General features: G+C 40.1%; 1 pseudogene; it reads left to right on the top strand.

Moving 5' to 3' along the window:
* Positions 1–1,240: 1,240 nt before the first annotated feature.
* Positions 1,241–23,508, top strand: LOC125095638 (serine/threonine-protein kinase 26-like; annotated as a pseudogene).
* The last annotated feature ends 352 nt before the right edge of the window (positions 23,509–23,860 follow it).

The raw sequence follows: 23,860 nt of genomic DNA, 5'->3' as shown, positions 1-23,860 counted from the left end.
CAAGAGGATTCACAACCAAAATAACAAAAAGCAAACACAGTGGTCCAGTGTCACATGGGTTCACAGATCTGTATGTTGGGAAAGGAGTGAGGTCTGCCACTCTTTCCATTTTCTGACACCTGTCCTTCTGGGAGGATGTGCTGAGAGCAGGGAAGGACAGGCAGGGCCCCTGACCTCCACCTGTGTTGCCTGGCCTCCAGTGTGAGCCTATGTGCCAGTGCCCACCCACCTTGCAGTGGTCTCACCCCAAGGGCTGGGTGCCAGGAGGCCAAGTGTCTCCTCAGACCGCCAGCTGCACCTGGGCACTCCTCCAGCACAAGCTCACTTAAATGGCCCACCTGCAGTTAGAACATGTGACCATAGTCCTTTCACAGAGCAGGAGCCTCATGGCCATGGTAGGCAACAGAGTGGAAATGCCACCTGCTCTAGCCACAGCACACTCTGGCTTCTTCCTCCACTTCCTCCTCATGGGGGCCCACTGCACTGACTGACTAGGAATAGGAAGGCTCACACTGAGCAGTAATACCTAAAGCACTTTGAAAATAGAAAAAAGCCTAGAGCAAGACGAGAGAAGACCACTCAGGAGAAGAACTGTACACGCCAGCAGCCACCATCAGACACCTGGCAGATCTCTCACGTGCCTCCTGCCAGCCACAGGTGGTCAGTGCTGCCAGGCCCCGGAGGGCACCAGCTCATGTGGGTGCCTCTCTGGGCAAGCCCCGTGCTCTGTGAACAAGACTGGGCTTTAGCCTGCACCAGCCCAGCCCTGCAGAGGGGGAGGTTTTCTACCTTAAGTCCGCTTTGAACTTGGCTGTCGGCCAACTTGGCCAACCTCTTGGTTCTTCAGGGAAAATAGCAAAAAAAGTTATTTCCAGAAACATCACAAGGGCTGACTACAGCCTGCCTTTCAGGCTGAACTCTTGATGCTGTCCTGGGACTGGCACAGAAGACTGCCCACTGGTCTCGCCACCCCCCTTGTTCCAGGGGTGCGGATTGGGGTGGGTCAATGAATTTCTTATCCTTTCATGGCATCTGACTTTAACAAATTATTTCTAATTTAGTATCATGGTGCATATTTTCCCTCTCATTGAATGTCTTCAAGATAAAAAGCAAAACAGCAAAATGGGACCCAAAACCTGCCCAAGAACCTGGCAGCAGCCTGCCGTTGAAGTCACCCTGCAGAGGCCAGAAGCCCTCACCCAGCACTGCTCTCAGAGTGTGGCCGCATTCCGTAGTGACAATGCTGTCCCTTCAGTCACTTCCTGGCCAACAACAGCCTGTACCTTGCATAACTGAAGGTGAGCAGACAAGGGCAGAGGCTCAGCAGGAAGGCTGTGGGGGGAAAGGGGGAGACAGGGGACACCAGGAACACTCTCTGGTGTGTCTGAGCCAGCGTCATCTTCCTTGCTCTTCATCTGAGAGAGATGCTACATGCTGAAGGGTCACCTTCATGTTTCTCTACTTCTGCACATGTTGCTCCCATCTTTACACTGCTCATCTTTTGCTCTACCTGAAAGAAAGCCTATTCATCTTTTAATACTCTAGGTAATACATCTCTCTTCTATCAGGTCCTACTAGACTCTCCTGAGAAAAAACTTTTCTTTTCCTTAGGACAGACATCCTCAACTGTGAGTGACATCACATGCAAGTAGGCAAACATTGGTTTTAAGGGGCAAAAAAATTTGCCCTTTTTTGTATAAAGCACAGGTACACATACAGTTCTTAAACAAATATACAACACGTGTGTGGTATTTAAATGTAATGTGGGAAGAAGTGATTGAGATAAAAATGTCTAGAAAGGCTCTTTGGGTGTATGTGGGGAAGATCAGATGAAAAAAAGGTTAAGAAACACTGCCCCAAGATGACATTGTATCTGTACATATCTGAATTTCAGTCATTATAATGCTTTTTTGTCGCTATCCCCTACTAGACTATAAAATCTTGAGGACAAGATCCAGATATTCTTTTTTTTTTAAGATTTTATTTATTTATTTGACAGACAGAGATCACAAGCAGGCAGAGAGGCAGGCAGAGAGAGAGAGAGGAGGAAGCAGGCTCCCTGTGGAGCAGAGAGCCCAATGTGGGGCTCGATCCCAGGACCCTGGGATCATGACCTGAGCCGAAGGCAGAGGCTTTAACCCACTGAGCCACCCAGGCGCCCCAGATCCAGATATTCTTTTTAGTCCTGCCCGATATATAATAGACACTTAAATACATGTTGAATACATTAATGACAAACCATATGAATGACTATTTGCAAACTCACAATGAGATCTCTGTTTGGGAAGACAATCCCTCATCCATCATTCGTCTCTAGTTTAGAGAGTAGAAAATCCAGGTACCAGAACCTCCCCCGTCAGCTCCCCAAATCCCTTTTTCTCTTTCTCCAAGGGTGCTCGGGGTGTAGAACAGTCCAGAGAGGAGTGTCCTTACGAAATAACTGAGTACTTTACACACATGGAGTGTTCCCAAGAAAAATATGTGGGCTAATAACCTTCCTCCTTTCTTCTCTATACACTTTAAACCACTAGGTATTAGGTGGGGTCATTTTCAGACACGACTGCTTATAAACACGGTTTTTCAGGTCATTGCCAACAGCACAGAGCCTGATCTCAAATCACTTTCCAGGTTAAAAAAAAAAAAAAAAAATGCTGAGATGCAAAAAGCTGACGGAGATCACCCTAACCGATACAATGTGTCCGAGAGAAAAGAGCAGAAGCAGTACTATCAAATTGGATTTTCTGTGTCCCAAAGGCAGTGTTATTTTTGACAGGGTTCGATACAAAATACTTCTACAATTGAAAATGTATGATTCCTAGCACTGCCTTTCCCCCATAGTCTGTGGGAGGGCAATATCAAAAAGCCACCCGGTGCTCATTAAAGACTGCCCTTAGAAAATAAGGAATCATCCTCTACCAGCCCACAGTAAACAGAAAGACAGAGCAATATCTTCAAGGGTTTCTGAACAAGCAGTGGCTCCTCGCTGCCAACAGCAACTGTTTCTCAAACGGGATTGTGCACTTGGCCTCAAACAAAGAGATTCTGTGCACTTGATGGAGCGAGAGATATTAGAATAGAAATACAGCTCTCATTGCACTGTTTTCCTTTCTTGGAGAAGCCAGACTGGGGATGTACAGGTGTAAAGCAATTAACCTTTTAATACAAACAGGGAACATGGAGCTAGAACTGACCCAGGAGATAGCGGATTCCATCTCCCAGCCAAAATGAGAGAAGCCACTGTAGCACGCTAGCTACTCGATTCACAGGCAGAGAAGAGCATCTCAGGCTACACTGGAGTGTCACGTCACAGGCACGGCCCTGACTCACCTCAGCCCACCTCAGCCTCGGTGCCCTCACACATCTCACAAAGAAGCTGGCACAGCTCAAAAAAGCTCAGGTAGGAGGACATTCATCAGGGCTGGGAGATGGCTGGGGTGAGCGTGACAGGACCCCAGCTCTGCAGGGAGCACAGCTCCTCCGGATTGAAAAAGGAAGTGAGGGGTGCCTGGGTGGCTCAGTGGGTTAAGGCCTCTCTGCCTTCAGCTCAGGTCATGATCTCAGGGTCCTGGGATCCAGCCCCACATTGGGCTCTCTGCTCAGCAGGGAGCCTGCTTCCTCCTCCCTCTGCCTGCTTCTCTGCCTACTTGTGATCTCGGTCTGTCAAATAAATAAATAAAATCTTAAAAAAAAAAAAGAAAGAAAGAGGAAGTAACAATAAGTCAGTAAATTGCCCAAATGAAGCACAGATAATAAAAAAATTCCACTCCTTTTTTCATCCAAACTTTGATATATCAGAAGCTATACATAGCATTAGGAATATCCTGGTGGAATGTTTAGATCTATATGTATGTGCCATTTATATTATATATAATTTATATTATATATATATCAGTTATGTGTATATCATTTATTTGATACACACTCATATACATATATATATACAAAACAAAACAGAAACATGGTCTTTCCTTCAGGGTGCTTAAAGCCTAAGCACACAGATAGAAAACAAACAATAAACTAACAAATGAAGCCATTTGGACCAAGGATTGAACAATAAGAAAGAGAAGGCATTCTGAGTGTAATACCATGGCTCTGGGTTCAGTAGGAGCCTGGCTCATAGTTTATTTCTAACCTGCAGTTGGCAAGCAGGGGACTGGAGAGTCTGTCTTTTCTCCTGAGCTGATTTCCTTTGGGAAGAGGTCCATGTGAGTGAGCTCTCTCCATATACCTGGGGAGAAGATGAATGTGGGAGACAGGTATTTCCAGCTAGAGCCCGGAACTCAGTGGCAGAGCAAATATTTAAAACTAAGCTTTCTGCCTTCAACTCCATAGTATAAAATAGTCTTCAAGTTCTTGAGAAAGAAGTAACAGAGTCATATGAAGTTTTTCTATGAAGGCCACATTCTTATTCTCCCCAATCCCAACTTACATTTCAAACATTCTAAATCTAAAAATCAGTGATTGGTTTCTATTTTCTCTCCCTCCCTCTCCAGGATCCTCTTATCTCTGCTCTGCGTTCAATGAAAGTCAAGGCTTTGGTGCAAGTCCACCTTCTATCTTACCTCCCTGCCCAGGAGGATGGTTATAAAAAGTGGCAAGCAGATAGGCCTGTTCTCTGGTCTGATTCTATTAAATAGTAACCTGGGTTTCCAAGAAGCCACTTTGCACCAGAGGGCTACCCAATTCTTCCCCCCAAAGAACATGCAATTACTCTTACCTTGCACGGAGTGTGCCTTCCATGGAGTCCATAGGTTCCTAAGTGGATAAAGTCTAAATACAAGATTTCTCAGTGCATCTTGTTTCCTCACTGTTTTGACGATGGTGTTTTACAGTTTGTTTTGTTTGCACAGTATCTAGAATGCCCTGTGTTATTCCTAACTTAATACATTGAAGGTCTGATCTTGAGCCAGTGTTTTTATCTCCTTCCATTTTGCTGAAAAATGAAATAAGGCTGACATTAAGAATATACTTGTTGCCACAACCATATTTGATATTCCTCTAAGAAGTTTGAGGTCTATAATAGAAAGAATTATAGACATCACCAAGTTTTTTTAAAGGATTGCATTTATATTATTCACAATATTTTTGCCAGGAAAGCTCCTTATAATGAGGAGTGTCAGGAGATTACACAGAGGTAGTTACTGCCAAAAAGTTGAATATTGCATGAAATAAAACTACCAATTTACAGCTGATTTTCAGCAGTTACATTGTGTCTCTACATGTGATACCTGATACTAAATATGTCTTCCTTTGCAAGTGTGTAATAGCTGGATAGATGATGATGATGATAGAGGAGGTAAACATCAGACAAAGGAATACTGAATACCAGAGAGGTAATAGATTCATGTCCAAGTGTGGGTATAAAGATCCAAGAATGGAACAAATCCTCTGTCTTCAAGGGACTATGTTGAATCAACATCATAGATCACCACCATTCAGCACCAATACGTTATGCAGACTCACTCTGAACTGGGTAATGTTTACCTTCCTTTAAAAACTTGAACATCAATTTAGAGGTCAACGTAGAATAATCTAGTAGCAATCTGTGCATTAGTAGGAGGCTTTTCGAAAGGAAAGATAATATAAATGGAAGAATGGATTCACGATTAGAATAAAAGCAACTCATTGAAGCCAATCAATACGGAGCTCGCTGGCCCCTCTGCGGTTTCCTGTGCCAACCCCAGCAAACAATCCACCCATGCCTCCATATGAGCAGGTCCCCAGTAGCTGGTGTGCTTGGGTCAAAAGTGTGCAAACAATCCCTGCATCTATATTGTGAAAACAGACTCCCATACCAGGTACCTACTGGCCCCCAAATTTGGAGCCTGACTCGAGCTGACATTCAAGGCAATCTTCTCAATCCTTCTTAGCCCTCATCTCTCCTCTCAGCCCCAAGGAAATTTAGACCTTCCCTGATCCATCAGATTCTTCTCTTGCTTTCCCACCCATGAGTGCAGGCAAAGGTAGGCACAGGTCACTGCTCCATATACCCAGACACACACGTTTTGCATATATGCCTACACACAAAATACATTTTAATAAAGAATACTTATATTTCATAAGTGGTGCCTATAATTGTCTAAATATATGTTCACCTCAAAGCATATTTTGGCATTCTATTAGGATTGCATAATTATTTATAATAGCTTGAATTTTAAAAAGCAGCTAATACCAGTCATGTCCTATTATGGATGTCAGGTGCTAGCGAATTCAGCAGTTCTGCAGACATCCTGCTTCCGCTCCTCATTTCTTAGCTACTTTAATCTGTGGAGTCATTCCCAGTATATGCTGAGACCTTGACAAATACAAAAGCAAAAGGAATGGCATAGAGGAACAACTGGACTTGGAGCTAGAACACCTAGATTCAAGTTTGGACTAATTCACTTCCAATATTCCTCAGCTCTCCTATGGCAGTAATAGCCCCTGCTTGGCTCTGCTTTCCTCAGAGAGATATTGACAGCAGAAATGCTAATAGTTTCAGTAGGAGCAACAGTTTCAGAATTGGCTTCCGTAACAAGACAAGTGACAATAAGAAGGTAGAAACTACACTTACTATATAAACAGTACATTGGAATGAATTCATTCATGCATGCAATTGTACCAGGAAGCGTACAATTGGCTAGCTACACAGAGTCACTACCCAGGGAGTGTCCCCCCACCATCCAGCTGGGAGACAAAATAGTGCATGACAGGGTGATAACTGCTCAGACCCATAGATATACAAGGATGTTCTCTGCTTTCCTTCTCAGGGTGAAATGCTACTCCATGATCCTCAGGGAAAGATAGCTAGCCCCTTCAAAGTATTTCTTTTTCTTGCCAATTCCTGGAACAAATGTTTTATCTTAGGTAACTATTTTCTTCTTCTGTTTACCTAGGTCCTCTGTCGACAAACCATTCATTGATGCCCCTGCTAAATACCAGGCACTTTGCTAAACCCCCAATTTCAGAGAAAACAGAATCCCTCCTCTCAAGTACTTTCCCCATTGCTGGGAAAAGCAATAAGGGACCACTTCGAAGATAGCTAAAAGCTCACTTTGAAATGAAGTCTCAATATTGAGAGGCATAGTGTCATGATATCTAAAGCTTACTTCAAAATATTACAGCAAAAAATATGTGTGTACAGAGAGAGAATGCAAATACAACCAAATGTTCAAAACAGTTGAATATTGAGGGTGTAAGTTCATAATATTATTATTTCAACTCTTCTGCATGTTCAAAATATTTTGATAAAAAGTAGGAGCTAAAAAGAAAAAGCCTGGGGCACCTGGGTGGCTCAGTCGTTAAGAGTCTGCCTTTGACTCAGGTCATGATCATAGGGGCCTGGGATCCAGTCCCCTATCAGCCTCCCTGCTCAGTGGGGAGCCTGCTTCTCCCTTTCCCTCTGTTCTCCCAACCACTCCCCCCATTTATGCTCTGTCTTGCCTCTCTCTCTCTCAAATAAATAAATAAAATCTTTTAAAAAATAAAGAAAAAGGAACAAAACCATTATTGGAATCAGATCACCATGAGCTGAGGTCCGGCTCCAAAACAGTCTGGCAGTATGAACTGGGAGAAATTATTAACCTCTCCAGACCTCAGTTTTTTCATCCCTAAAATGAAAATAATCATCATACATACCAGGATGGATTTTTATGAGCATTAAATTGGGTTATACATGTCAAGCAGTTAGCCGAATCCTAATACTTCAGTAAAATAAATATGAGCTACTATTATTTTATCTTAAAAGAATACTTCTATGAAATGGTGTAGAAGTTAGGATGTAGAAACCAAAAACAAAAAGAAATTACAAAAAAGGATGAGTAGAACATACTAGATGTCCAGAAACCCCTTCTAAAAATATGTTTAAAAATCTTTACCCAGCATTTTAACCACATGGCTGAGCTAATAGCAAGCTAAGGGAAATCTGCAGATGTCAGAAAAATAGTAGAACGTTTCCAGAGAGGGAAGCAAGCTCTGAAGCATACCCTGTTCTGAGGGAGTATGCTAACCTCTGATGGTTTTGATACCAAGTTTTAATGGTCCCGTGACTATGGGGAACAGGAGGCAATGCCTGGGGCTTGCAGAATGCAAAAATTTTTAACAGAGACGAGTGGATAAGTTAGGGTTTCCATAAGGCAACAACAGCAGTAAGTGACTCTCCAGGAAAGCCCCGTTGGACAAAGTAAGATGGGAAAGTTACATGCTTAGTTCTGAATGGAGCGCACACTCACAAGAATTTAGAAATAGAAGTTATATTCCCTGGGGAAACTGAAAACCGCAAGCTAAATTTTATTTGGAAATGGACTCACGTTGGTAGTATCTTCTGGCACCTGGCAGAAACAAACACAATCCTACATGAGAGAAGGTACTTTAAGCCCACACTTCAAAGAATTCCTAGACAGAATAACCCAGGGACATGAACTCATAATCAAAATTCGTGGAACACATGAGGACCAAAGAAACAGGAGGAGAGTCAACCTAAACAACAAAGTACAGAAGGAGATTCACAAAACTATGTGCTTGTTAAAATGAGTTTAATACATTATAAAAGTAAATAAAAGAGGTTATTAGAAGTACGGCAATGAGTGCTATGGTGAGCACTGTAAATTGTGTAAGACTGATGAATCATAGGCCTGTACTCCTGAACCAAATAATACATTATGTACTAATTTTTTAAAAAGTATGGCAATGGAATAAGACACTTCGGAAGGCCAAACTCTGACCTCTACAAGTAAAAAAGTAAATTAAAAATTATATTAAAGATTAAATAGCAGTATAGGATACAGCATGAAAATTATTTAATGAATCAGAATATAGACTGAAGAAATTACCCAGAATTAATGTGGACAGTCAAAGGAGTAGAAAGTATGGACTATCATATGGCAGGGTGCCTGGGTGTCTCGGTTGGTTGAGTGTCTGCCTTCAGCTCAGGCCATGATCCCAGAGTCCTGGGATTGAGCCCCGCATCGGGCTCCTTGCTCGGCAGGGAGCCTGCTTCTCCCTCTCCCTCTGCCTACTACTCCATCTGCTTGTGCGCTATCTCTCTCTCTCTCTTTCTCTCTGTGTCAAATAAATAAAAATTCTTTAAAAAAAAAAGAATATAATATTGCAAGAGAAAAAAGAATAGAATAGAGGAAATATTCAAATAGAAATAACGGAAATTTTTCTAGCATTGATAAGACTGGTCCTCAAATTCAGCAACAATCTGTCTTATGCAAAAACAAGTGGAAATAAACCCACATTATATTATAACTACTGACACCAGAGACAATCTTAAAAATAGGGTAAAAAAAAAAGACCAATGAGATAAAGAATTATAAAAAAACAGTGAAAGATAACTTAAGTTGTCACAACGGAAGCCAGATGAGAATGGCATTATATTTTCAAAATGCTCAGAAAAAAATAGCAAAGAATTATAAAAACAAGAAACTGTATTTCAAAAAAAAATTGGATAAGAAGAGGAAAAAAAATTGAATATTTGCTATCAACAGAAACTCCAAAGAAATTTCCAAAGGAGGAACACCAGTAAGAAGAAAAATTATCTCAGAAGGGAGGTCCAAGATGCAAGAAGAAATTGTGAGCTTCGAAAATTATAGACATGGGGGTAAATATAAATAAACATCAACCTTATAATTTAATAATCATGAAAAATGTCTACATTTTGAGACTTTTAAAAAAACAAAGTGAAACTAAAACACTACAATAGCATAACACTAGCCAATTATTAAGAGAGTGCTTCTTAGGAGAAAAATAATGATGTTAATGTTAGAAAAATAATGATGTTAATGTTAATGATGTTAATGTTAGTTAATGTTAATGTTAATGTTTCTTAAAAAAGAAACTTTAGAATTTTTAATGAAACAACTAAAAGAAGAGAATTAAAATATATAACTTCTTCACTCATGTGAAGTTTTTAAAAATTTTTGAAGAAATGTATATTAGGATCAGTAGTCTAACTAATAACTAAACACACCTGAAGGGGGAAAAAAAGAAGATTGGAGGTATTTGTCCTTCCAAATACTGACTTGTTAAAAAATAAAGCTAGAAAAGTTGGGTATTCATCCTTTCTGATGGAGGCATAATACTCCATAGTGTATATGGACCACATCTTCCTTATCCATTCGTCCGTTGAAGGGCATCTTGGTTCTTTCCACAGTTTGGCAACCGTGGCCATGATTAAAAAATAAATAAATAAATAAATAAATAAAGCTAGAGTAATTTAGGCACCCAGGTATTGACACAGGAATAAACAAACAAGCAAACAAACCAAAGACAAAGTATTTAAATACTAAAAGAGAAATATCTTCAAACTCAATTAAATAAAAACAAAAGTCAATACATGTCATTTCAACATCATATTAAAACGTCTAATAATAACATTTAATACTTACTAGGTACACCATGTGCCAGGCAGTGTTCTAAGCGCTTTACATGACAATTATTTAATCCATACAAAGTCCTATGAGGTTGGTGTACTGTTACCATTTTTACAGATGAGAAAACTCAGGTTATATAGCTTGTCCTCAGCGGTATAGCAAGTTAGTAGCAGAGGTGGTTGACCCAGACCAGTCTGACTACAGAAACCATGCTCTTAACCACCATACTATTCTTTCCCAGCAAGCAAAATAAAAAGAGAAAATTTAAAACAAGGATTGTACAGGAAGAAACAAACTGTCAGTCTCAAATGATAATTGTCTACACAGTATACCCCAAAGAATGTACAGATAATATATGAGAAATAGTAAGAGTTTCACAAGACTGATAGACATAAAATCAATATATAAAATCCCATTGTATTTCAATAAATCAATAGATGTTAGAAAAGTCTACTTTTAAAACAATATAATTTAAAATAGCAACAAAAAGGGGCGCCTAGGTGGCTCAGTGGGTTAAAGTGTCTGCCTTCAGCTCAGGTCATGATCTCAGGGTTGTGGAATCGAGCCCCACATAGGGCTTTCTGCTCAGTGGGGAGCCTGCTTCCTCCTCTCTCTCTGTCTGCCTCTCTGCCTACTTGTGATCTCTGTCTGTGAAATAAATAAATAAAATCTTTAAAAAAAAATAGCAACAAAAAGTAAGATGCTCAGTAATAAATCTAACAAAAGTTATATAAGATCTTTATTCAGAAAATATTTTTTAATGTTTAAAATATTAAAGACATAAATAAAGATACACTGTGTTCATGGACAGAAATAAACAGTATTATAAAGATACCGATCTTTCCAAAATGTTCTATAGCTTCTATACAATTGCCAGAAAAATTCTAACAGTGTATTTTATGGAACTTGCCAACCTGATTCTAAAATAGATATAGCAAATCAATGGTTTGAGAATAACTGAAACAATCCTGAAGAAAAAAATAAGATTGGAGGTATTTTTTCTTTTGAATATTTGTTTATTATAAAGGTAAAATAATTTAGGCACCAACATACTAACACATAGACAAACTAAGGAAATAGAATAGGGATCCCAGAAATAGACCATGCATATACAAAAACCTACTATAAGATAAAGTTATAACACAGCTAAATAGTCAAAAAAAAAAAAAGAAAGAAAGAAAAAGGACTGAAAAGTTAAGCTGGAACAATTGTAACTTATATGGGGGGAAATGGATTAAAATACCCACTTTGTTATTGATAAAAAAATCTATCCCGGGTGGATCAAAGACTTAAATATGAAAGGAACAACTTTTAGGAAAAAAAAAAAATCAGGAAATACCTTTATGGCTTCAGCATAAGAAAGAATTTCTTTTAAACAACGCAAAAAGTGCAAACTATAAAGAAAAGATAAATGAATTCAACTACACTTAAAGGACTTTTATTCAGGAAAACAGACATACACACACAATAAAAGTAGTAAAAGACAAGTTACCTTCTATGAGAAGATATCTGCACCATGTATAACTGCTGAAAGGTTAAAATCCAGAACATAAGAAACTTCCATAAAACAATAAGAAAAAGACAATCTTTTATAAAAACGGTCAAAGTACATCAACAGACATTTCACAGAAAAGGAAACACAAGTGGCCATTAAAAGATATTTAAATTCAGTATTAATCAAGAGAAAGCAAAAAAGGCCCACAGTGATATGCCGTTTTTATTCTCATGAGATTGATAAAAATCTGAAAGTATTGACTAAGATATAAGCCAAAAGAAATTCTGAGACACTGTTAGAGAATTTCAACTTGTGCAATTTGGGAAATAATTAGGCATTATCTTATAAACTTGAACATATGTACTCCTTACGACCTAGCTGTTCTACATGAGTTTACATCTTAGGAAAATTCACAGATGTCCACCAACTGATACATCTAAAAATGTTCAGAAGAGTATTAATTGTAATATCAAAAACAGAAAAATCACCCAATTGTCTAAGTAGAATAGAATGGGGAAAAAATCAGGTGTCATGGACATTGTAACCAAATACTATACAGCAGTAAAAAACCTACATTCATCAATACAGCTGAATCTCTAGAGTTACACTGAGAGAAGAAAGCTAGACATGTAAGAACATATGTAAAATAACCCCATTTATACAAAGGTCAAAAGTAAAATTAAATAATATAATTTCAAAGATGGAAAGCACAGCTGAGGGGATAGATAGAGTCAATAATATTGTAATAATGTTGTATGGTGACAGAGGGATACACTTACCTTGAGCAATGAGCAGTGCATGGAACTGTCCAGTCTCTAAGTTGTATACCCCAAACTAATCTAACATTGTCACTTATATTTCAATAATAAATAAAAATCATAAAATAACTGTAATATTCTTTTATTAAAATGCTGCAGGGCCAAAAAAAATAATAATAATATATTTCTTAGGGAAACATACCTCTGTGGTTAAAAAAAAATTTTTTTTTTAAAAGCAAGCCAATAATAAAAAACTGAATTCCCATTCCCTTTTGGAGAGGAGAGAAAGGAGATGAGATCATGGAGGGATACATAAGGGCATTCAAAATTATTGTTTTGCTCCATTTATTAATGTATCATTTTGTTGTTTTTTTTAGGCTGTACAAATATGTTAAATATCCCTGTGCGTATGACCTAATTATCCAAAATAAAATAAAAATAGAGATCATCTGAAAAGATGTACTCTGTACTTTGACAATACTTTCCATGAGTATCACCTATGACTTAATAACTGGCTCAGATTTCAAGGCAAACAACAAAAATTAAAATAAAAAATAAAATTATGTGGGAAAAATGTACTCTTTGTAAAACACCCAACACATCTAAAGAATTATCAGAATCATTTTAGCACTTTGTCCAATAGCTTACATTAGGCACCATTTACTGCTAAGGTGTTAGAAGTAAGGCAAAAGTTCTATCACTGCAGAAGGCCTCCTAACAGCAGGGGGGAGACAATTAGCACCCCCCAATATAGAAAAGATTCCATGATATTCGATGATCATAAATGGTATCATAAGGCTATCTCCTGTGATAGTGGCATTGATTGTCTGCCTTTGCTGAGGTTTTAGTCAACTGAGTGAAACAGATGATAAATGAAGAAATGAACCAATGAATCATGAAGAGTGCTGTCAAGAAAATGACCAGGGATAATAGATAATAACAAAGAACAGGTGCATGAAATAGGATGCAATCTTAACAGACTGACCAAGAGGCGCCTCTCTGAAGAGATGGCATAGACATGCAGATCTGAAGGAGAAAGGGCCTCATTTGAGGAATGGAACAGGGAAAGAATTGGCCACAAAAGGAGGGAGGATTCCAGGGGAAGGGAAGCACACCTACCAAAGCCTGGAGAAGAGATTTTGGTCTCTAGGAACGGAGGAGCTGAAAGATGGAATGCTGAGAAGGCCAAATGTGGGGCTGGAAAAGTAGGCTGGAACCTTGAAGGCCATGCCAAGGAAATCTGATTCTTTTCTCAAAGCTCCATTGAAAGAAACAGAAAGGGTTATAGTGTAGAAGCCTCTATTCAATTTCTTCTTTCAAAGATTACTCTGATTGCTAGTTAGTGAATCTAAAAACAGGAAGACAATTATTGTGGTAATAGATTGGAAACAAGCAGAGGGTAGCACTAGGATTGTAGCAGTGTTAGCAGAAATCCAGTGAACAAGGGTGCCTGGGTGGCTCGGTCAGTTATGCATCTGCCTTCAGTCATGATGCCCGGGGTCCAGGGATCAAGCCCCACATTGGGCTCCCTGCTCAGAGGGAGTCGGCTTCTCCCACTCCCACTCCCTCCTGCTCACTCTCTCTCTCTCTCTCAAATAAATAAATAAAATCTTTTAAAAATTTTTCAAAAATCAAGTGAACTGTTTCAAGGTATATTTTACAGGTAGAATGAATAAGATATGTTGATAAATTAGATGTGGAGAAAATGATGTAAAACAGTGATATGTCAAAAATACACACAGCTCTCATCTGCTAAGGGTGTGTCCATATTTCAGTGGATTTCTGTCTTCTTTGACAGCAGTTAAAAAAAAAAATAAAGCAGAAAACCTCCTGATGACTCATAGCGTTTGACAGCACCACCCATGCCGCTTTAACACACACAGCTTCTCCCAGGGGAGACACACATGGAACTATCACAAACATGTCAGAATGTCACAAACCCTTTCAATCATCTGTATATGTGTATAAAACTATATACGTATAAATAACATATCATGGTTTTATTTATTCTCCGGTCACAAATTTTCATGAAGGGAGACGATCTGAAGCCTCTCACTCCCACAGAGAGCTAATCTGTGTCCCTGTTTCCAAACACTTGTGTGAACCCTGACCCCACTCGAAGGAATAATAAAATAAGCTAATGCTTCCTGGGCACCAGGCACTGTTAGTAATACTTGGAAATATTAACGGGTTTAATCCTCACTTCAGCCCTCAGAGAAAGTTACTGTTCTTAATCCCATTTACTATACGTGAATACAAACATGTTTACTGTTTCTGAAACTTTAGGGTTTAGAGAGAGCTGTGAGCCACACTGACACCAAAGAGTGTGTCTTAAGCTGGTCAAATTACACATGAATCTTAAGTGTCCTTGCTGATGAATTTTGGTGAAAACAACCAATGAAAAATTTAGGAAACATACAAATATTGGGAAAATGATTCAATCTCTCACCTGATAAAGCTGAGAGGGAAAAGGTGATTTCTCTATCACAAGGAGGTAAATAGATGCAAGCAAATTTCAAGGAAATAAACTCTTTATTACCAAGTACTCCAAATGCTACAGAGTATATAGAAGGAAACTAGACAGGATTCAAAGATTCCCACTTAAAACAGGGGGAGAAGCAATCTAACATCTGGAAGTATAAAACTTAGCTTTTATCTCAGTTTTGTTTTGTTTTGTTTTGTTTTCTCTCAACTGTCACACTGTAAAACAGATAAAACTGAAATCTTTCTCGGGAGCTGTAAAATCCACGGGAGTGTGTTCACAGCCGCCTTTGGGGTGGCGAATGTGTGGACAGCCAGAGGGACACCCCCTTTGGGGTGGAAGTGTCTCACTTGCATCCAAATACTAAGCCTGTGACGAATGGTTTAAAGTGGTTCTCAACCTCGGCTCCACATTAATATCACCTGGGGTGCTTTCTTCAACTTCTACCCCCGGAGATTCTTTCTAGCAGTTCTCAGGTTGGCCCTGGAAACCGATAGTTTTTACAAATCCCTCACAGATTCTAAATGTGCAGCCAAAGCTTGAGAAGCACTGCTTGGGACCCATGCGTGTGGGCAATTCTCATGGCTACAACAGAGCCAGGCTCTTGGGCTTCTCACTGCTGGGGAAGGTAAGAAAGTCAACCAGAAGCTGAAGGCATCTATGAATTCCTACAGCCACCGTGAGGAAGCACTGTGGTCAGACCTCTCCCACCCCTTCCTGACTTGGCAGTTGGAGAAACTGCTTCCCAGGAGCGCCCTCTGGGAAACGTCGCTGTCTGTCAAACTAACCACTGCTGACAACTCCTCTCAGATTTATTTGCTTCACTATAACATGGTCACACTCTGAGCATCAAGGAACAGTATCGTTTTCTTCGTTGTAAGTATGAATTTGCTAAGTAAGAATCAGGCAAGGACAGGAGCCGATTAGAGATATAGAGTACCTGGTATGTGTTGGACATTTTATTTATGTTGCTTTTAATGCTTACAACAGCTCTCTGAGGAAGGCATTATTTTATTTTAGCTGGCCAATAAGGAAACTGAGGTTCAGAGGGATTGCTGAGTGATTTCTCAAGATCAAGGGGCTGCTGAGAAGAACGCTGGGGCGATGACTCCGGATTTTTACTATACCACACTGCCCCCTAGGGCTGCAGGAGTTAATGGCAAGCACAGGACGGTTAAACATCGATAACAACAAAAAAAACCCCTTGAAACGCCAGAAGGCAGTAAGCTTCCAAATCCCCTGGTGGACCTAATTGGCTCTGATTGCTCTTTCCTCTGAACACTTAGAGCCTTTTCTGTTGGTACCACCGGCTTAGCACTTAACTCTTGCGGCCTTTTGTTAATTGCCAGTTCATGTGCTCTCAGCTCATTGCCATTACAAGCAAGCTCAGGCAGGGCAAAGATGATTCTTGGTATTTTTAATCCACCTGAGAGCCTAAATTTGCCTTAGAGCAGAGCTTCTGAAACTGTCATGTACTTAGGAATCACCTATAAGCCTTGTTAGAAAGCAGATTCTAATAGAAGGTCTGGGTGGGCCTGAGACCCTGTATTTCTAACAAACTGCCCGGGATACCAAGGCTGCCAGGGAGAGGATCACACGCTGAGACGCAAGGACCTAGTTATTTCAAGTAAGTGTGGTTTTTTAACTATAATTTTGAAACAAGCAGCTGTGCGTGTAGTTTAGTAAATTGCATTTCACCACGTGTTTCATTGTTTAAAAAAAAAAAGGTGTCTCATTATCCTAACAAGGCTGTCTAAAGTCATTCCTTTCTCACTCAGTGAATTTTTGCAGATTGATTTGTTGATAGGTGGGACATCTGAACAAGAAAAGAAAACACCTTCAAATTACAGTTGAATTTCTTATGAATAACACAAAGAAACTTTACTTGGTTAATCAATGTTTTAAAACAAATTAGATGATAGTACATCCATCTCACCATTTCTCCCATTAGCAATGGACCCCCTCATGTGGGGCCATGACATCCTTGGGAATGATACAGTGACTGGGATGCTTCTGATGAGAAACCTGTGGGTAACCCTACTAATGTAGTCTGAGTAAGACCCAGTCATTAAGAATATCAGCTTCAGGGTTGGTAGACCAGAGTTCAAGCCCTTCCTAACGTTTTACTTTTCAAAGCTCATTTCTCGTCCAATACCTCCCTAAAGCAAGACTTGTAACTCTGACCAATCCCCAAATAGTTCCAGCTTGAAATCATTAATAAGAAATATATTCATACATACCCATAGAAGAGATTTTCTCATTCAAAACAATGAAATATTGATTTTGTGGTCAAACACATAAAAAAGGGTTTATGTTGTAGTTCACACAATAAAACATTATAAATCCACATACCTTATTGTGGTTTGGAAAAGGACATCTCTTTGATGTGCACCTTTGTGTCCCCCCCCACCCCCAACACACAAACACACATCCTGCTATTCTGGAATAGTGCTTTCTACCGATATAATTGTATGCCTTGTGCAGCCTCAGCTTCCTTGGCTTATAAAAGGGGACTAATGGAGTACCTGGGTGGCTCAATGGGTTAAAGCCTCTGCCTTCTGCTCGGGTCATGATCCCAGAGTCCTGGGATCAAGCCCTGCATTGGGCTCTCTGCTCCTTGGGGAGCCTGCTTCCTCTCTCTGCCTGCTTCTCTGCCAATTTGTGATCTCCATCTGTCAAATAAATAAATAAAATCTTAAAAAGGGCGGGGGGGGGACTAACAATACCTTCCAGATTTCCACGTAAATTGAACACTTATCTCCCTTCAAAAATCCCTAGCAATCCCAGCCAGCAGGTCTCCCCTCTAGACCATTTCCCCCATACACACTTCCAACCTCCATCTTACCATCTGTACCTCCAACTTTCTATGTCCTTTTTCTTTTCAGAGAGATTTGCTGGTCTCTTGGCTTTTCCAGTTGGGATCGAATCTCTTTAGATGACCAGCAGAGAGTTAGAAGTAACAAATGAATAACTTCATAACTTCACACATACAGTCAGTTCCCTCTAAATATTTATTAAGTGAGTAAATGGTTGACATTCCTATAAGCCAGTCAACCCCAGTGGATCCTCCATATAGAGTACTAGAAATCTGTCCTCTTAGAAAAATCAGATGTGGAAATATTAGGAAGTGACAGCTATCTATACTTCTCTTAACTGGATTTTCTCCAGCCCCTTTTCACAAGGAGAAAAGAACCATCGAAGGGTAATACCAATATTTAGACGGAATCTCAGAAATAGTGCAGCAGCAAGGACATCAGGATATCAGAAATGCTGTTTGATACCACCTAGAGCTCACATCTCCCTACAGCAGTCTTTAAAAATGTATATAGAAACATGTAAGAAATGCCCAGTCCCATAAAATCCATGTGATTCACCTGATACACACTTAAGCTGTCTCCCGGGTGAATTGAGATATTACTACTTCAAATATAGGTTTGTCACAAAGAGTAATAGAAATGGCAGACATGTTCCTTCTCCTGGCTAAAGTACTAAGTTAACACTTAGTAGATATTTAGAAATTGTTCCCTTCCAGTTCATCTGGGTAGCAATTTTCATCCCAGAGGTGTGGGCAGGAAGGTAGCAAATGCTTGGTCAATGTCTGTATTTGTTGAACTTGTGAAAAAAGAAAGCTCCAACCATGACAAACAGTTTATATGTTAGGCAATCTTAGCTCTTGTAGCCTTCCACAATCTTATGAAAGGAGGTGTCAAGTTCTAAAAAAAATATAGTTGTCCATGTACAATCAAATTGCACTCAGTGGCAGGGAAAGAAGAAATGATAAAAACAAAGCGATAACCGAAAGTCCCATCACTGCAAAAAACCTTCATAAGAAAAGATCAAATCATAGCAGCAGATAGCAGACACTCTAGTAAATCAGTGACATTAAAACAACTATAAAAGAAAATCGGAAAGAAAAACTTACCTAAGGAAAAAGTGAGAAAAAGGAAATAATGACTATTAATTGAATAAAATGTAGGCTATAAATTTAAGATAAGCAAACAAGATATCTTCCTCAGAGAGAAATTTTTGTTACAACTAAGGTCATACATAATTGTCCCATTAAGAATAACTACAAACAAAACCTATAGCAAAATGTCAGAGCTAAATGATTGTATGGCAAACCAAAAACCAGAAACAAGACAAAACAAGAAAGGAGTACAAGATACTTTACACTACATATTTATTTAACAATGAAATCACCTTTCTCTGTCTCCCTAAAACTCTCAAGGAGCAATTACTCTTTAAACATACTAGCTGAAAATCTATTCAATACTGTTAATTGAGTTATACACAATAAAATCTAGCAACTACAGTGAATACATTCAAAGTCAATGTGCTCAGTACAAAATCCAGTACATGTGATTACATTTCTAAGGCCAGAAAGAAAGCCCATGGGAATGAAGGTAATTTCCAGATTTTATACGCGTTAGGGGAAAATGTCACACCATCTACTCTCCTGGAGGTTTCTGAGGAATGCATTTTATTCCATTTGAAGCCTACGGCTTGTTAGAACTTCTCAGCCAATGTGTGATCTACTTTTCTGCCTCCCTGCACATGGAAAAGGGTTCTTTATGCACCTTTATGAATGATTATGCTCAGGGGAGTCTTCTGTTTTCGTTTCTTCTTCTTCTCCTCCTCCTCCTCCTCCTCCTCCTCCTTCTTCTTCTTCTTCTTCTTTTTTCATTCACATGCCCATCTTCTTGTCGATGGTCTTACTAATGCTATAACTTTGATAAGCCACCGCCATCTAGAGACCTGGGAGGTCTGTTAAAAAGCATTCTCCAATCTTGAGCTGAGAAAGACAAGTACTAGCTAAACATCAGTAAGGACAGTTATCTCAAAGAAAGTCAGAGACATACCACAGCCAGCAGAGCACAGTTCTCCATATTTTCTATTGAAAAATGAAACTTTATGGGGGCGCCTGGGTGGCTCAGCGGGTTAAGCCTCTGCCTTTGGCTCAGGTCATGGTTTCAGGGTCCTGGGATTGAGCCCTGCATCAGGCTCTCTGCTCGGCAAGGAGGCTGCTTCCCCCTCTCTCTCTCTCTGCCTGCCTCTCTGCCTACTTGTGATCCCTCTCTCTCTGTCAAAGAAATAAATAAAATCTTTTTAAAAAAAATTTTTAAAAAGAAAAATGAAACTTTAAAAAGAGCAAATGTTAGCACTGAAAACACAGGTACTTTGAGTGAAACCAGCACAGAAACTGGAAATACCTCACCTCAAACTCAGTCCCCAAATAAGGATGGGGTATCATGCCCTTGACTTCGGAACAGAGCTCATGGCTCTTCAGAGTGTGTAATCACTTACACAGTAAATCCCTATCCCAACTACATCACATACCTACATCTGCCAAAATGGCACCACCTCTTGGATGATGGTTGAAATTACTATTTTTAAAAAGAACTGCATTTCCAAGCTGTGGAAAGAGCTACTATTTTTAAAAAGAACTGCATTTTCAAGCTGTGGAAAGAGCCTAGATGTCTATCAACAGATGAATGGACAAAGAAGATGTGGTGTATATATACTAACAGAATACTATGCAACCATCAAAAAACCCGAAATCTTGCCATTTGCAACGACATGGATGGAACTAGAGGGTATTATGCTAAGCGAAATTAAGTCAGAGAAAGACAATTATCATATGATCTCTCTGATATGAGGAATTTGGGAAGCAGGGCGGGGATGAGGGGAAGGGAGGGAAAAATGAAACAAGATGGGACTGGGGAGGGAGACAAACCATAAGAGACTCTTAATCTCAGGAAACAAACTGAGGGTGGCTGGGTAATGGACGTTGGGGAGGGTATGTGCTATGGTGAGTGCTATGAATTGTGTAAAACCAACAATTCACAGACCTGTACCCCTGAAACAAATAATACATTGCACGTTAATACATTTAAAAAATAAAAATAAAAATAGCTGCATCTTTGTTTTTCGGTTGTCGTCCTCCACTGGGATGCAGGTAGTCTTAGAAACATAATGCTTTGACCTTACGAACTCCTGAGTTCTAAGTTATCTGTCCCTTTGTCAAGAGCTGCAGCTAGTGAAAAGATGGAATAAAGACTTCGAGAAGACAGAAATGCCCAGCAGAGAGAGAAGGAGCAGGAGGGGAGCACTAAAGACTCTGGAGACTAACTGATCTCTCCACAATTTGACCTAAGGCTTCAGCAACACAAACATTTGTTCAATGAAATCATACATGGAACAAAAAAAAATTAGAAACAGATAAACCCAGAGCTTCTCTAATGGATGTTATGATTGGAGCCTGGACCTCTGCCCACTGTACTTGTCCTTCCATTCCCAATGTAGTTGAGATGGTGCCAGGATTCCAGGAAAGATGCTTGGAAAACCACTAGCCTATTGGAAGTTGGTACAGTGAAAGAGATCATCTCTGATATAAAAACCATTCTTTCAGAGAGCCTGGGTGGCTCACTGGGTTAAAGTCTCTGCTTTCAGCTCAGGTCATGGTCTCAGGGTCCTGGGATGGAGCCCCACATTGGGCTCTCTGCTCAGTGGGGAGCCTGCTTCTCCCTCTCTCTGCCTGCCTCTCTGCCCACTTGTGATCTCTGTCAAATAAATAAGTAAACAAGATCTTAAAACAAAACAAAACAAAACAAAAAATGTTCTTTCCTTTAAACCTCTAATTACAGAGCAGGGAGGCACAGAGGCGTGGCATCTGTGGAGCCCAGTTCAGGGCCACGGTCATATACAGCACCTCGCCTACAGCAGGAACAGCGGCCACAGCTGATACACCGAGTCCCAGACAGCCCCACCGTGAACAACCACCCCACTTCTGTGTGTTCTGGTGGAAAAGTCTGAGAGGGCCGCTGAGCTACTGCTCCCCAACCGCCCCACCCAAACCCCCAGGAAGAGCGAGTCTGAGCCCGGGACACCACAGGAGCAATGCGCAGCTGCGGTCGCCTTCATGGCCCGCTCACTCGTGCCTGTCCAAGGTCCCAGGATGTAGAATAATATAGCCGATCCAGAAGCACTTTTCACATTAGAACACACTGGGAAAGCTTCCTTTGGAGAAGTTTTCAAAGGATTTGATAACTGTATCCGGCAAGTGGTTGCTATTAAAATCATAGACCTTGAGGAAGCTGAAGATCAAACTGAAGACATTTAGCAGGAAGTAACTTGAGTCAGTGCGACAGCTCATATGTAACAAAATACTGTGGATCATATTTAAAGCGTTCAAACTTATGGAAAATAATGAAATACCTGGGCGGTGGTTGTTCAGCACTGGCTCCATTTGAGGAGTTCCAGATTGCCATCATGCTATAGGAAATCTGCGTTCAAAGAAGAAAATTCACAGACAGAAAAGCCTCCAATGTCTTGCTGTCAGAACAAGGAGATGATAAACTTGCTGGCTTTGGAGTTACTGGCCAGCTGAGAGATACACGTATTTAAAAGACTACTTTTGCTGGAATGCAATTTTGGATGGCTCCTGAAGGGGAGCCAACAGGGGGCTGATGACTCAAAAGCTGACATTTGGTCATTGGGAATTACTGCTATTGAAATAGCCAAGGGAGGGCCACCGAACTCTGAAATGCATTCAATGAGAGTTCTGTATCTTATTCCAAAAAACAGTCCTCCAACTCTTGTTGGAGACTTTACTAAGTCCTTTAAGGAGTTTATTGACGCTTGCCTGAACAAAGATCCATCATTTTATCCTGCAGCTAAAGAATTTCTTGAAACATAAATTCATTGTGGAAAAATTCAAAGAAGACTCTTTTTTAAAGATTTTTATTTCCTTATTTGAGAGAGAGAGATGGAGATAGCAACAGAGATAGTGAGAGAGAGCAGGAACAGGGTGGAGAGGGAGAAGCAGGCTCCCCGCTGAGCAGGGAGACCAAAGGGGGTCTCTATCCCAGGACCTTGAGATCATGACCTGAGTCGAAAGCAGACACTTAATGACTGAGCCCCCCAGGCACGCCTCAATGAAGACTTCTTATCTGACCAAACTGATAGCTCGATTTAAGAGATGGAAGGCAGAAGGGGACAGTGATGATGACATTGATTCTGGGAGCTCTGGTTTGGAATCCACCAGCAGAGAAAATAATACTCCTCCTAAATGGAGCTTTACCACTGTGTGAAAGAAAGCCCAATCCAAAGAAACCACAGAATGGGGCAGAACAAAATCTTGTGCAAACCCTGAGCTGTTTGTCTATGATAATCACACCTTCGTTTGCTCAACTTGAACAGTGGGTTGAGGATAACACTAGCAGGAATCAAGCAACTGAAGAACTCGAGAACAGTATTGCTGTGGCAGAAGCAGCCTGTCCTGGCATCACAGATAAAATAGTAAAGAAATTAATTGAAAATTTTTGAAAGTGTTCAGTAGATGAATCCCCTGAAGGAACTTACTGTTGGCTTCTATTGCATACGGAACCAGAGAAACCCACCACAGTTACCTCAGGCTAAAAGTGACTATTGGTGGGGAGGTGAAAACAAGTCAGACTTTCTTAAAACAGGGGCTTTTCATAAACTCTTGGAAATGAGACCTGGAAAAGTATTGACTCTTTCACTGAGTTCGGATGATCTCCCGGGCAGCTCAGTGACAATCACATTTGAGAGCCATATGTTTGAAATATTTATAGGCAACAGAGGTACCCCTTGGTATGAAGTATTAACCTTCTCTTTTAGAAGAGGCAATTAACCCTATTTGACATGGGTGGAAATTTAAAGCAATACTAATTAGCCATGGATGGGGTTTTGACAATGCTAAGGGAATTAGTCAGGCTTCATTTTTAAAATCCTCAACTCATATCGCATA

Source organism: Lutra lutra, chromosome 3 (assembly GCF_902655055.1).
Source record: "Lutra lutra chromosome 3, mLutLut1.2, whole genome shotgun sequence".
In the NCBI taxonomy this organism is placed as follows: Eukaryota; Metazoa; Chordata; class Mammalia; order Carnivora; family Mustelidae; genus Lutra; species Lutra lutra.
Note: the sequence above shows the minus strand (reverse complement) of the source record. Positions and strands in the feature narration are given on the sequence as shown.